This window comes from Setaria viridis, chromosome 8 (assembly GCF_005286985.2).
Source record: "Setaria viridis chromosome 8, Setaria_viridis_v4.0, whole genome shotgun sequence".
In the NCBI taxonomy this organism is placed as follows: Eukaryota; Viridiplantae; Streptophyta; class Magnoliopsida; order Poales; family Poaceae; genus Setaria; species Setaria viridis.
This window is the reverse complement of record NC_048270.2, coordinates 19,730,408-19,739,447: the sequence shown is the minus strand read 5'-3', so window position 1 is coordinate 19,739,447 and position 9,040 is coordinate 19,730,408. Positions and strand designations below refer to the sequence as shown.

The window sequence follows — 9,040 nt, the reverse complement described above, 5'->3', positions numbered from 1 at the left end:
TCTGGTCGTTCGACTGGTGTTGGAACTTGATTTTCAGTCCACTCAGCTGTGAAGTCAACCAAAGCCTGAGACTTGATGGCTGTCCTTGGTTTGAAGTTCAGAGTGAAAGCTCCGAGTTCAACTGCCCATTTGGAGATTCTACCCGTGGCATCTCTGTTATGGAGAATTTCGCCGAGTGGGAAATCGGAGATAACTGTGATGTTGTGCTCTTGGAAGTAATGGCGCAGCTTTTGGGAGGTGAGCAGAATAGCGTATAAGAGCTTTTGTATCGGTGGATACCGAGTTTTGGAGTCCGAGAGTACTTCACTGACGAAGTAGACAGGTCGTTGGACCTTGTAAGCGTAGCCCGGTTCAGACCGTTCGACTACTATTGCCGTGCTGACGACATGAGTAGTAGCAGAGATGTATAGGAGCAAGTCTTCATTCGGAGAGGGAGCGGTGAGTACAGGAGGCTTTGACAAAAAGTCTTTGAGTTGTGTTAATGCCTCATCTGCCTCTTCCATCCATTTGAACTTGTCCTGGCGTTTGAGAAGCTTGAAGAAGGGTAGTCCCCATTCTCCAAGTCTTGAGATGAACCGGTTGAGAGCGGCCATACAGCCTGTGAGTTTCTGCACATCCTTAATGCTGGCTGGTGTCTGCATGTTTGTGATGGCAAATATTTTTTCTGGCTTGGCCTCAATGCCGCGATGGCTAATGATGAACCCGAGTAGTTTACCGGAAGGTACTCCAAAGACGCACTTAGTAGGATTGAGTTTCCTTCGGAAAGCGCGGAGACTAGAGAAAGTTTCCTCCAAGTCAGCAATGAGTTCCTCCCGGTTTCTTGTATTGAAGACGACGTCGTCGACATAAGCTTCGATATTACGGTGAAGTTGCCTTTCGAAGCACATCTGTATAGCCCTTTGATAAGTTGCTCCTGCATTTTTTAGTCCGAAGCACATTGTTTTGTAGTAGAAAGCTCCGAAGGGCGTAATGAACGATGTTTTGGCTTGATCTTCTTTTTTGAGGCTTATCTGGTGATAGCCGGAGTTGCGGTCGAGAAAGCATAGCAAAGCGCACCCAGCGGTGGAGTCAACCACTTGATCGATCCTGGGTAGCCCGAAAGGATCTTTCGGTCGGTGTTTGTTGAGGTCGGTGTAGTCAACACACATTCTCCATTCGTTATTTTTCTTACGAACAAGCACGGGGTTGGCGAGCCAGTCAGGATGAAAGACTTCTTTGATGAACCCTGCCGTGAGTAGCTTGGCTAACTCTTTTTTGATTGCTTCTCGTCTGTCCTGAGCGAACCGGCGCAGTCGTTGCCGTTTTGGAGTAGCTTTGGGATCGATGTTGAGAGAATGCTCGATCAGTTCCTTGGGCATACCTGGCATGTCAGCCGGCTTCCAAGCGAAGATATAATAGTTAGCCTGAAGGAAACTGACGAGCGTGAATTCCTATTTAGGATCTAGCCCTGTTCCGATCAGGGCTGTCTTGGAAGGATCACCGGTCTGGAGGTCGACTGATTTGAAGTCTTGCTCACTGGCGGGTTTCACCTTTGTGGGCCCCGACTTGTTTTCCGGGATCTCCAGTTCGGTTGGATGGAGCTTCTTTGAAGCTGTGAAGACTTGCTGCATGGGACTAGGAGATTGAGTAGTCGCAGCAATTTCCACGGCTTCGGTGTCGCATTCGTAGGATCTCCGGAGATCTCCTCGTAGCGTGAGCTCCCCCTTGGGGCCTGACATTTTGAGTACCAGGTAGACATAATGTGGTATGGCCATGAACTTGGCGAGTGCTGGCCGTCCGAGTATAGCATGATAAGATGTCTCGAAGTCGGTGACCTCGAATCTGATGTACTCGGTGCGGTAATGTCCCTTAGTTCCGAAGGTGACCGGAAGGACAAGTTGTCCTAGTGGTATAGCCGCGTTTCCGGGCACGATGCCGTAGAAAGGTGAATCCGTTGGGGTAAGCATTTCAGTAACATCGAGGCACATCTTCCTTAATGTCTTGGCGAAGATAACGTTGAGGCCACTTCCGCCGTCGATGAGTACTTTGGTTAGCTTTGATCCTGCCACAACTGGATCCACGACTAGTGGGAAACGGCCTGGTTCTAAAAATTTTGTCCATTGATCTTTTCTGCTAAAAGAAATTGGAACTTCTGACCATTTTAAGGGTGTGGGGTCCGTTGGCTCGATGGCCATGATCTCCCTGAGTACGAGTTTGTTGGCTCGCTTGGATACAGTGCCTGGGATACCGCCAAAAATGACGTTGACGGTTTTTGAAGCTATTTGGAAGTCGCCTTCCTCATCTTCGTCGTTGCGGGCTTTATTTTTACCCTTATCTCTGTTCTTGGTGTACTCTTCAGGGGGTGGTGGTGCGGGTAAGTCTTGCATGACTCGGCGCATGCTGTAGCAGTCTATCGCCGAGTGCTTGCTAGTCGGATGCCATGGGAACTGCTTTTTGAGTAGCTCTGTGAAGGTTGGCCCTTCATCATTTCTGCGGTGTCCCTTTTTTCCGGAGCTGGTCATGGCGGCAACAGTGTTGTCGGGCTTCCTTTTGCGACTGTGGTTACTCGGATAGGAGTTCCGAGCGTCGTTATGCCGAGCTCTATCTGGTTCATTGTTGTGGTTGTTGTCACGTTCGCGGTTACGGTGGGAACCGAACCGTTCTCGCTCTTTGTCTTCTTCATCAGCCCACTGTTGCACCATGACTTTGAGTTCTTTGACATCAGCTGGTCGTCGGCGACCGAAGTCTTGGTATGTTCGTCGACCATAGAGTCCATTTTGGAAGCACTCAATGATGTCTGTTTCGGAGATGTCAACTATGGTAGCCTTCTTTTCGAAGAACCGTCGCAAATAGTCGCGTAAGGTCTCACCTTCTTTTTGCTTGATTTGTCTTAAGTCAATCTTGTTGCCTGGTCTAGCCATGGAGCCGGCGAAGTTGTTGGTGAAAGCCTTTGTCAAGTCTGCCCAAGAATCAATGGACTTGGGTTTGAGTGACTCGAGCCACGTCAGTGGTGCGGGTTCCATGCATATGGGGAAATGGATAACTTTGGTGTCGTTATTGCCCCCGGCTGCTTGGACGGCTAGCGAGTAACAGTGTAGCCATTGAATTGAGTCTTGCTTGCCGTCGTACTTGGTGATTCCGGTTGGCTTGAACTTATCGGGTAATTTTGTTTTCATTACCCGGTTTGTGAAAGCAGGAAAATGGTTGTAGCTGTCGACTTCTCGTTTGCGCCGACTGTTGAGAATTTCTCGCAAATCACTGAAGTTGGACATTTCGTAGATCTTCCGAGTAGGGCGGATGCTTTTAACCGAGTTGGTGCAGCTGATCTCACCAACATCCTTATGTCGAGTAGGAGCTTTATGCTTGCTTGGACCTTAGCTGTGCTGCCGAGGTTGGTTGATTGCATCATCGTTTCGTGGGGTGGCGTTTTTGTCTGCAGCTCCCCTGCTACCTTCTTGATGAGATGTGATACGAGGAACAGACGGGATTGGTGATTCTTTGTCGAGTAGCTTGTAAGCTTGCTCCGCGAGTTGTGCGATCAGTCCGTTGCCGCGCTGCACGAGTTGAGCTGTGGCTGCGTTATCCTTATCCTGAGGCATCAATGTTGTTAAAAGATTGATTGAGGCAATAGCCGCGAGTGGAGTATTGTGCTCCTGAGCCTGGACTGCATTGAAAGCCCTTTTAAGATTTGTTATAGGAATATTTGTAGCCATCAACTATCGTCGCTCGGCTCGAGTGGTATTGCGCGCTCTTATTTGGTTGCGCTGCTCGGAGGTTTCACCGTGAGGGGCGTCAGCAGTAGACTCATCCTCGGAGATGTTGTCGATTTGTGCTAATCGCCTAGGGGTTCTGTTCTGGCTAGTACCCGGGTTGTTATTCTGAGTAATGACAAGTATCTCTCTATCCGGGTAGTAGCTTCCGGAGCTTGATGTTGCAATTTCTGTGTAACTTCCCTCGCGGTTGGAAGTGAGTGGAATGCCTTCTTGATATGGTAGGTTGTCTATATGGGCGACAAGGCACGAGTCGTAGTCACGGTCAAGAAGAGATGGTCGCAATCCCGGCCAGTGGACGAATCTGCCTTGTGATGTTGAAGTTATTACCAACCCTTAGGCTGGACCAGATAATGGTATCTCTGGTGAATAGGATGAGTCGGAGTCGACGTCTTCGTCATGCCCGAGTTCGACTCGGGTTCGAGCAAGAAAACCTTGGTGGACTTTGGTTGCGTTGCGTAGTCCGTGTGGGAACCGCTTTGAAGTTGAAGCCGACTTGGACGCTGATCGGGATCGACGAGTCCGAAGCGAGTCTGACCCTGAGTTCTGGGGTCGGCTGAGGGTTGGAATAGTCCGAGGCGAAGTCGAATCTGACGCGTAGTCGAACTCGATCTCATCGACTTTGAAATCTTGATTTTTTCTGATCAGATCTTCTGGTTTCTTCTCCAAAACGTCGACTATCTGGCGCCGGAACGATCCCGGGCCTTCGGCGACGCAAAGCCAGGATCCAAAAACGAAGGTGGCGCTGCTTTCGATGAAGAAAATGGGCCTGATGATGACCTTTGCCATTGAGTTCGCGCTGAGAAACTCGACGAGCACCCCTACCTGGCGCGCCAGCTGTCGGTGTTTTAGACCGGCAACCCGCCTAGGGGGTACCCTAGGTGATCTTTTATGCGGTAAAGGTCGTTGAGAATCAAGGAATCAATGGTGACGCAAGGAACACGATTTAGACAGGTTCGGGCTGCTAGATCGCGTAATACCCTACGTCTTGTATGTTGGTTTGTATTGATGTATGTTGAGATGATGTCTGTTTGTGTTTTGAGGGGGGTCCCTGCCCGCCCTTATATGCACGGGAGGGCAGGGTTACAAGTCTGAGTCCTAGTCGGGTACTATTATAGAGTTCTACTCGGTAACGGCCCGAGTAGTTTTCCATAAACATACTTGACTAGTCCGAGTTGGATACGCCCATCCTTGTTCCGGTCTTGTCCGAGCATGTCCCTTGGTGGGCCGTCAAAGGCCTACTCGTGGACCTGGGGTGTATGCCCGACACCTAGGTAGGAAGCCTGGAGTCTATGCAACTTGGGTAACCTGTTATCAGCAGGTCACCGGTTATCCTAATTGTTGCTACAAGAGTTTTAGTTCCGAAGAGGAGGCAATTGCATCTTTCCTAGAGTCCACTGGTGATGAAGATGTCAAAGAAGCGACTATCGGTTCAAAAAAGATGGCAAATGAACTTAGTTGGCTCCATATCATAGTTATGCTACAATTTATTGTTATCTTTGTACTGCTAGTAGTAATGAATTATCTTTGGAAGTAATTCATCACAATCAGCCTTTGTACTATCAAAACACCTCATGTTCATGAACATTGTTGGTAACCTCACCAATATGGTGTTAGGGTGCTCCGATCTCCTCCCATTCTACGTACCAATTACAATCTGGTGACTCCTGTCATACACGAGAACGATACAACCAGTACAACCAAACACAACCTCGCATGATTCAGGACGACAGCAAAGTGCAACCAAACAAACCCCGCTGTATCGCTCTATCCCGTCTCCCACCATCCGGTATATCCCATCCGTTGTGGACGGCTCCATCCTTTGCAACCAATCACGCCCTATATAATACCATGGCTACAGAATAGCCCATCCATCGAACCTGCGTCGTCGGACCGCATTTTTTTTCTTCCGCATTTTCTTTTTCTCCGGTTGTTTGACCCCAGAACTGATTTAGATCGTGGGCGCCCGTCCATCCGTTCAGTTCCGTCTTCCTCCTTCCCCCGTTCTGTTGTCGTCGCTGCTCGTTCGCCGACCCCCGTCTGTGCACGTCGCAGCTGCCCGCCGGAGCTAGGTCGCCGCCCGCCGGAGCTGCTCCACTTTCCATCTACCCCCCGATTCCAAGCGCCTAGACACCGTCCGCGAAGGTCTCCACCGCGCGCGCACCTCGCCCGCAAGGCGTCCGACCCGCTCCGGCTGCCGCGGCTGCCCGCCGGAGATTGGTCCATCCACATCCCGATTTCAAGCGCCCTCCCTCACCTCCTCCCTCGACGCCCACGCGGCCACGCCTCTAGCTCCAGGGCTCCACCACCTCTCCCAAGTCCCAACCTCCCCATGGCGGCGCTGGGCGCTGCGACCACCACTGCACACTGCAGCAGCCCTCGCGGCGCCGCGCGGCAACAACTAGCACCCACGGCACCGCGTCGCGGTGCCAGCGCACCCTAGCCGGGGCGGCGCCCCAGCGAGGAGGCTCGAACTGCGCGCGAGCGTCACACCCGCCGTCACGACCGACGCGCCCGACGAGGCGGCCGTGGTGAGTGCCCTCTGACCTGCCCACCTCACTGATGCATTCCGTCGAGCAGGCGAGGAGCCCACTCGGGCCGGACGCTCCGCGGCAAGTAACCTCTGGTCGAACCGACGCTGGAGATCAAGCTGGCGTGAACAATTTGCTACTACCCCGTCGTGAGCGCGAGCGATCCATCAGGGTAAGTGTGGACCTTCCGAATTTCGTCCCACCTCACCTTACCTGCCAATTGCTTATCGCGCAGCTTCCTACTTCCTGGTTTGACGGTTTGTTCCTTTCTAGAGATGCTTCGAGCCTCGAGTGTTCTACCTGCAAAAAATTCTACCCCAATAAGCAGTATTACTAGGACCTTACAGTGGCAGTTGGTTCGATTGAGTACTCAGAGTCCAAACCGGTAGCAACGGAAATATTCAGGTAATAAAGAGGTTTGTTTCTTTCTTCTGGAATTCCATAGCCTGGTGAGTTTGGGTGAAACGAGGGGGCTGAGTGAATTATAGGAAATTGGCCTGCTGCAACTTGAAATTCTAGTGTTTCCAAACTGACATTATGGGCATGATTCATTGAATTCCTGTTTCAGATGGGCATGATTCACTTAACCTTCTGCTTCAGGTCTTTGAGAATTGCAATTCTTGTAACAATTACTCCTACTAACTTACTGCTGAAACTGTGCCCCTCTAAATCAGTAGTGCAAGTATTCTTGACTTCTTTGTGAAGCCTTGGAACTGTTGCAACAGAGATTGTTCCTTTAACGTAGAGGCATAGGGACTGATCCAATAAAGGTTGCAAGTTGTTACTATTATCAATATCTGCCAAACTGTTTCTCTTAAGAACTGAAGTACCTAGAATATGACTCTGCATTTGTCGATCAGTTCTACCGAGATTATTTCTTAGTCCTTACAGATGGTTATTCAAACAGGACTCCAATGGTATCATTTCTTTATGAGAGAGGATGGCGCTAAAATTTCATATGGGTTGGTTTTCTGGACCTAGAGAGAGAGGTCATACTCATTAACTATGTTGTATGCATAAGGATGTTCAATTGCATTTGTTAACTGTCTGTTTCACAATTATCATGCTCAAGTGGGCTGTCGATCGGTACTTTATCTGGCAGTAAGTTGCAACTAAGTGTTGAAAAACATATGATCACTGTATTTTACTTAGACCTGAGAAGTTTCTTGGTTGGGGCAGGGTAAAAAAAAGTGGCCTTGTGGTATCCAGGCTGTGCCCTCTGCATTTGTTGGGTTGTTGATGCTGAGCCACCTTCGGTTTCATGTGCGTTGGGTTTTGGCCAGGCTGCAGCCTTGTCCCTTAGTAACCAAGCCTCTAATGTCATTCTTAGCTTGGCCCCAAAATTACAATCAAGCTTGAGCTAAGTTCAATTTCTTTAACAGCTTAGATTTACATTTAAAAAAGTATTGTGGCTGACATGTATCCGAAAGGAACTTGGATTCAGCAAACATATGCTTTTTGGCTGCCTGAATGTTTTTGCCTGCTCTGAATATAAGCCATGACATGTTTCTGAAACAAATTCATATTCACCTGCACTTGACATTGAACTTTCACCATCTCCGTTCCATCAGGTGCGGCTGCGGGTGCAGTGGAACATGGAGCAGCAAGCGATGATGTGGCCACAGGACATAGTGACCAAATAATCCTAGGCTGCCACCACCATCAGCTCAACCAGTTCATAAATACTGCCACTTTTTTATAACAAAGGACAACGAGTAAATTCACAAAATCTTTGATTATTTTTAATCACAAAGACTACCACTTTTTTCTTGGTAACCCAGAGTTTCAGACACCAAAATTTTGGTTGCTGAGCATGGCAGAGATGTGCTAGCATCCATGCCATGCACTACTGCTGTGGGAGTTGAGAGCGCGGTGCCCTGTAAGCTGGCATAGTTTGAACCTATAGTATGTTCCTATTGGGCGTGTGACTCTGCTGAATCTATAATATCTTTAGCTAGCAAGTATGCTTTCTTCTGAACTACCGTTATCTGCCTGCAGCTCCAATATTGCATCAGAGTATGCTTGACTTCTGTTTGCACTATGGAAGACATAACAAAAGGCTCTCAGATGATGAAGTTGTATGCCAATCGTTGGCTAGATTGTTGGTTCAGGATCTGTAAATTGGTTCCTGCATGCTCAGTTCTATAGAGATTTTTTTGTGTGTGGCATTCTGGCCTTGCAACAGTGAGAACTCTATGATCCATGGTCAAATGTTTATCATTCCTCAAGGAAGTGTATCCAGTATTCCAGTGCAGCGATTGCATGTACAAGACCTACTGTCTCTTTTCACTCCTTGTAATGATCACTAGGTGCTATAATTGTTGTACAATTGTATTACTTGTGTCTGGGAGCGTGATGCTGAATCCAGGTTCCTATGTGCAAATGCATAATTATCTGTGATGCTACTACATTGAATCTAGGTTCCTATAGTTTTATAGTTTTTTTTGTTAGCACACTACTATTTGCATCCACGTCTTATTCCTTCAAGATTAAAAAAATACTACTTTCACACTAGATTGACCCAAATAATTTGCATCTACATGTCATTACTTGCCGAACGGGTTCTTCCTCCACGCCCTGAGGTGGCCATGGCCATGGTCGCCGTGGGCGAGCTCCTGGGCTCCCCTCGGTGCGTGGAGAGTGTTCTTGTCCTCGGGGCTCCCCTGCTTGGTAGCGAATATCATCTTGAGGTACGCCTTGGACACCTTGAACTTGAGGCCGAGGTTGAGCTGCCGCATGAACCTGAGCTTCCTGGGCCAC

The 9,040-nt window shown here is 49.0% G+C and overlaps 1 long non-coding RNA gene across 1 annotated transcript; it reads left to right on the top strand.

The window, feature by feature from the left end:
* The first annotated feature begins 5,526 nt into the window (after positions 1-5,526).
* On the top strand, positions 5,527-8,688 carry LOC117833772 (uncharacterized). The gene is made up of 2 exons (XR_004635540.2): positions 5,527-6,452; positions 6,554-8,688. It is a non-coding gene; the product is annotated as an uncharacterized lncRNA (long non-coding RNA).
* The last annotated feature ends 352 nt before the right edge of the window (positions 8,689-9,040 follow it).